Here is a 6765-nt window from a genome sequence, read left to right as displayed (position 1 = left end):
GACACAACACGAATGCCGATGCCCTGTCAAGGATTCCCTCCAAGGAGGAACCAGAGAAGGATGATGATGGGAAGGATTTTATTCGGCTAGGAGCTGATGAAGTGAGAGCATGCTTGTGGCCAGGCAAAAGGGTCAACCAAGAGCAACCTGATGGTAAAGCCGCAATGCAGGCATCAATAAGAGGAGAAATAAATGGGTATAGTTGGAGCGAGATAAGAAAGCAACAGAGGAACGATCCTGTGATCGGCCCCATTTATAAAGCAGTATCTGAGAACAAGAGACCAAGTAGAATGGATCACAGAGATATGGAGCCAAAACTGAAGAAGCTTGCCAAAGAATTTGACCGTCTTAAGCTGCGTCAGGGAGTGCTGTTCAGACGCATCTTGGACCCGAGGGATGGAGAGGAGATCTGGCAGATGGTTGTTCCTGAGCCTTTACAGCGTGAAGTGTATGAGGGACAACATGAACACGGAGGTCATTTTGGAGAGAGAAGTACAGTAACTCGGATGAGCAGAAGTTATTACTGGCCTACAATGTCTGCAGATGTTCCATGCTGGATCAAGCAGTGCAAGAGATGTACACTAGCCAAAGATGTTTTTCCCAGACTTCGAGCTCCTATGACCTGCAGTAATGTTTCAGCTCCATTAGAGGTCCTAGCCATGGATTATACGCAGCTTGAGCAGTCTTCTGGAGGGTATGAAAACGTGCTTGTTCTTACCGATATGTTCACCAGATTCACAGTTGCTGTTCCTACAAAGAATCAGACTGCAAACACAACAGCAAAAGCGCTGCTTAAGCACTGGTTTGTTTATTACGGCTGTCCGGCTCGCTTGCACTCGGACCAGGGCAGGTGTTTTGAGGCCAACGTGATCAAGGAGCTTTGCAAAGTCTATGGTATAGGAAAAAGCCGTACCACCCCATACCATCCACAGGGGAACTCTCAATGTGAGAGATTCAACCGTACCATGCATGATTTGTTAAGAACCTTGCCACCAGAGAAAAAGAGAGATTGGAAGACTCACCTTCCAGAGCTGGTAATGGCTTACAACAGCAATGTGCATTCATCCACTGGTTATTCCCCGTTCTATCTAATGTTCGGAAGAGATGCACGTTTACCAATGGATGTCCTTGGGGAAAAGGACCTAGAAGAGGATGAGGTTGATAACCTGGATGATTGGGTGAAAGGTCATCATGCAAGGTTGAAGACGGCAGTGGAGATTGCAAACGCAGCATCTCAAGAGGCCTCCAGAAAGAGAAAGAGAATTTATGACCGCAAGTCATTTGGAGCTCTTGTGAGGCCTGGAGATCGAGTGCTTCTGCGTAATCACAAACACAGGGGCAGAAATAAAATTCAGGATAAATGGGAAGACACACCATACATAGTGTTAAAGCAAAACCATGCAGACATACCTGTGTTTACGATCAAACCAGAGCAGGGGGGTCTTACAAAGGTTGTACATAGAGATCAGCTTCGGCACTGTTCATTCCCGTCATCCACAACACCGCGTGCACACCGGCACGGTATCAGAGACAAGCCTGAGTCAAACACAGACATGTCGGACATTGTCTGCTTTCCAGAAACTGCACAACACTCCACTTACCATGCACACACAAGGGTGGATCAAGGGGAGTCACAGGAAGTAGGACAGGGTGACAGTGATGAGAATCAGAATGTGATAGCTGAATCAGAGTTGAGGGTACAAGATGACTCAGATGATGTTAATGTTTCAGAAGCTGTAAGAGAAAGTATTCCTGAGCTTAGACGCTCTCAGAGGCAAAACAAGGGTATCTTACCTGTGAAGTATAGAAGTGACTATATTGTAAAATAAGAGTTCAGAGTCTTCTGTAACTTTGGGAAGTATATGAAGTTATATGTCATGTTTTTCTAACATGCTGTTTTGTGTTTCAGAGATGAATCTGCCAGAGATGTCAATGGAGTGGCAGGGTTTAGCAGGGGGGAATGTAACGGGTATATTATTTTGAAAGGAGATTATATATATATTTTTTAGGGGACTTTTATTTTGGCGAGCGGTCTACTTTTTGCGCGTGCTGTGAATGCAGCGGAGAGAGACGAAGAAGAGCACGTGTTATGAGGGTGTGACGGACACAGAAGAGAGTGCAGTGTCGCGATTGTGAAGCTTGTTCGATAAAGTTGTTTCAATTAAAGATTATCGAGGCTTAAGTAGAGTAAAGAACGACAGCACCAAGTAAAAGTGTGAACAGTGACCCACGTTTGATTCTGCAGAAGACAGTTTTGTTCCAGTGGTATGTGTTGGCTGTGAGAATGACGCAGTGACATATTGTGAAGACCACGGAAGCTGTGTTTTGCCATCCAGAGACTTGTTACATGTCTTTTTGGAGTTTTTTGTACTTCTCGTGTTTTGATCGAAAAGTGTCGTCGAGTTAATAGCTCAGTGGGACTGTTCACGTGTAATCGAGTTTCCCGCACGAGTCAGAGCACGTGAGATTAAGGGTGCTGTAGTAGCTAGTACGCAGTACGCACTTAATGAAGAGACATAACTTTTCCGCTGATTCAAGAGTGAAGATTACCCTGCCATTCAAGTGACATCTCAGTTGGATTCATCTGCAAGTTAATTTTCTTTTTGAGACAGTTTATCTGTGAAACGGTTGAGACAAAGTTGAGTGTATTTTTGAACTTGCACACTTCAATACGGGATCTTCAGTTTATTGCAACGCACCCCACGTCCAGACAACGCACTCTAATTCATCGTTCTACGAACTGGTATTTTCCTTTATTTTTCAGTGACTGAACTGATAAACGGTGAACTGTGAGTACACATTTAAAAGTGCTTATTCAGAGGTGAGATTTGATGGTGTTTGTTTGTTTGTTGTTTTCAAATGTGATTGTTTGAAGGTGATCTTTTGAAAAAGGTGGTAATTTGTGGGTGTACAATTTGACACATTGAAAATTATCTAATTTTGAAGTTAAATAAGGGATTTGTTATACCACTAGTGAAAAGAGTTTTTTTTTCAATTTCAGTATTGAAAGTGTTGGTGTGAATTCAAAAGACAACACAAAGACTGTAAATTATTTTATTTCATTCTTTATTTAGACAGAAGACATAACCAATCATAAGGAAAAGAAATCTAAAAGAATAAATTATGTTTTAATTGTTTTTGCACTTATTTACAGTGTATCTTTTCATTGAGAGCTGCTAGGGAGTGGGGAAGTCTCACTTACTTTATTAGATCTGGGGAGGGAGGAGCATAACACACTGTGATCTAACATATGCAATTTCTCTTCAGGAAGCCACCGTGTGACATTATCGTACCTGAAGCCTACCCTTGTCAATCTTTAGATTTCTCACACAATAAAGTAAGAAACCACATACACACATTAGCGTGTAACGAGGCTAAAACGTTTGGGGAGCGAGGACCAAGATCCTTTCGTTGTCCAAACTTCCAGAGCAGCCATAATCCATTTCCCCACACGACGGGCAAAATACCCCGTTACATGTGCATTCATGCTCTGTCAGAAACACTGGACATTGTGACTGGGCCCTGCACTGACCGTCCAGAAATGCTCTCAATGGACACAAGTGCATCTGCGATTCTTTTTATTTGGCCTGACACTATACGCCAATAATAGTCTGCACCAATCAACATCGACAACTCTGTATCACAATTGCTGAGGTCTGGGTAGTCTGCCAATTGCAAGCCTTTTCATTTCAACTCTGCTTGGATGTGCTCACCTGGATTCTTCATCACAGCAGTGCATACTTGGGGGGTCTCGAGAGCTTCTACTACCACTTTCTGCTCTTTGTTCCAGATGTTCTGCAGAATTACATTCACTATGTTACGCCTTGATGTTACTGGTGCTGCAGAGCCAAAGATATGAAGAGTGAAAGTTTCTTGCTTTATCGCAGGTAATTTCACTGATGAAGCTTCTCTGACTGCCCCCATCCAGTAAGCAGCGAATGCTTTTACGTCCACCAGGTCCTTCTGCCTATGCTCTTAAAGTCTGAAGCAGCACAGTGTTCTGTGTAGTTGGCTGTATCTTTTTTTTTTTTTTTTTTTTTTTTTTATTAGACAAAAAACAATATAAAACAGAAAAAAGACAAGTCGACAAAGTAAACAATACAATGAAAAAAAAAAAAAAAGTTGGCTGTATCTTAACGGAATGTGAAGCAAATGAAGAAACTACATTGTCTTTGTTTTCAGTGTCTCAAGTGTGTCTGCCTCCACACTAGGGGTGGGAATCGCAGGGTACCTAACGATACGATACGATCACGATACATGGCTCACGATAATGATAATATCACGATAATCAATATATCGCTAGACAATCCTATAATGACACATCACGATATCTGTTTAACTATGAAAACAAAATGCCTGTGAAAAGGATAAGTGCAAGTTTTCTCTCTTTATTAAAGTCCAAACTGTTAGAAAACAGCACAAAAAGTTTTTCAGTCTGTAAATTAAATTTAACATTTAAAGTAAATTAAATAGACAAATCCATAGACACATGCTTTCAAACGCTCCCGTGTGTATCTGTGTTGTGCTCGGTGAAGAGCGTCAAAGATGTCTATTAAGGCTACAACATAGCCTATGTAAGGACCACCCATTGGCCCAACGACGGAATCCAACGGCCTGGCGAAGGTTTAATGCGTGTATGTCTTTTCAGCGCTCCAGTGAAGTTCACTGAATTTATTGGAACTTAGTTTTAATATTACTTTAGCTCTATGCGTAATCTGACTCCAATTTCAAATGATAATCAAATTTAGATCGTGTTTCTGATTAGAAAATAATCATAAATATTGATTATGAATTAATTTAGATCTTTGATTATTCTGGGCATCTCATACTTTCAAATATTCGTTCATTACGGACCTAGTGTCACTTTGAGACGTCACGTCGCGAATGTGCGCTCACGATCACAAACTAGCCAGTCCTGAAATAGTCAGAGGGTGCAGTGCAATTATTTTACCCTAAGTGGCCGCTCACTACTGACCCATAGGTGTAATTTTTTATAATAGTTGCAGCGTACAACATGCTAAGTCAGGCAATAGTCAGAAATCAGAAGGTCTTCCTAAGATGTGCCCCATGCTCCATTCATAGTGCCTTCACATAGTTATCTATCCTGGACAAAGATTTGCAGAAACACCAGACTACACATTAATCTACTAAAATGAATGATTTCTAAAACTTCAGAATAAATCAAGATGTAACATTTATTTGTCAGGTAAAAATGTATCATGCCAATTACAGAAGTAAATGATTAAAAGCCAATTCAGAAAAATACATGACATCATTTACTCAAAGATGATTCTAAAAGTAAGTAATGTTTTCCTGACAGAGACACACAGTGATGTGTCAGGGCTTTCCAACAGGAAAACACTGAAACATCACTGTATGGGGGATGCCTGGTAAAGAGTCCCAAAGATTGCTCTGTCCCATCGCCTTAAATAACGTGGGCTGCGTTCAGCCCCGACAAAACGTTGCAGAAACGGTGATGCGTTGAACACACTGTTCTGATGAGGCAAGAGTTGCAACTATGGCAGCTGAGAAGGCCATTCTTTGTGTTCTTTGTAAATAATTTTCTGAGCCTGATGAAGTCGGTATAAATATGTGTTTAATACTACAAAATATGCCTGATGTTACAGTTACTGCACTTGCCGCCCAGAACAAAAGAGAACATCCCAATCGAGTGAAGGGATTGCTGAAACTGAAATAGAAGCACACATCTTACCTAATTCAGACTAAAACACATCTATTTAGCCCTACTAAAAAAACATATCAGAACTGCTTGAAGATTCAGCACCCAAGGACGACTTCCTGGAAAACAGCCAGGGAAGCCAGGACAGCATATTACAGCCTCCAATAACACCAGAGCAACAGCCCCTTTCACCAGACACGCTATCCCTCTCTCCAGCATCGCCACTACTGTGTTTCTCACAGAAAATGGAAGAACTGGTGTATGCTGGAACCAGACTATCCCACTCTTTTGCAAGCCCCCAGATACCAACCAAAAAACGACAGGCACCATTACCACCAAAGCCTGCGGGCCCAGCTCGCCCTCGCCCTCCTGTGAGAGCTCTTCGGCCTCTACCACAACGCCAGGGCCCACACCCTCCTCCATCTGCTCGAGGTGAACCAAAAACAACTGATACCAGCTCTCAGTGATGTGTTTTGGGTCCCCGCTCTGATAACAGTAACTTTCTCAAATGTTTACAAAACAAGCGGGAACCCAGTGTGCCTGTATCTTTCTCTATTGCTGTTCTATTACAAGATAGAAAATCTAAGGCCTTCAATAGCCGTGCAGCAAACCTAACTAATCTGGTGCCTATTACACGTCAAAGTAAGATTGATGTGGGGACAAAAAGTAAGACTGTTAAGTTAGCACTTTTAAACATTCGTTCACTTAAAAATAAATCACTTCTAGTCAACGATTTAATAACCACAAACAACCTGGATTTTATGCTTCTAAATGAAACCTGGCTAGAAGACAGCTACAGTGCAACAATCCTCAATGAAACAGCCCCTCCTAACTTTACTTTTATGAGTGTCTGCAGAGCTGTTAAGAGAGGTGGGGGTCTAGCTGCTCTTTTTAAAGATATCTATCAATGTAAGCAAATATCATTTGGGAATTACCCTTCTTTCGAATATCTGGGTATTGTGTTGAAAGGTGCTCCACGCATTTTACTTATCATTATTTACAGGCCTCCAAAATACTCTCCAGCCTTTGCTGAGGACTTTACAGAACTGTTATCAACAATTACCTCAGAGTTTGACTGTTTTGCC

Source organism: Rutilus rutilus (assembly GCF_951802725.1).
Source record: "Rutilus rutilus genome assembly, chromosome: 9".
Lineage (NCBI taxonomy): Eukaryota > Metazoa > Chordata > Actinopteri > Cypriniformes > Leuciscidae > Rutilus > Rutilus rutilus.
This window is presented reverse-complemented; position numbering follows the sequence as displayed.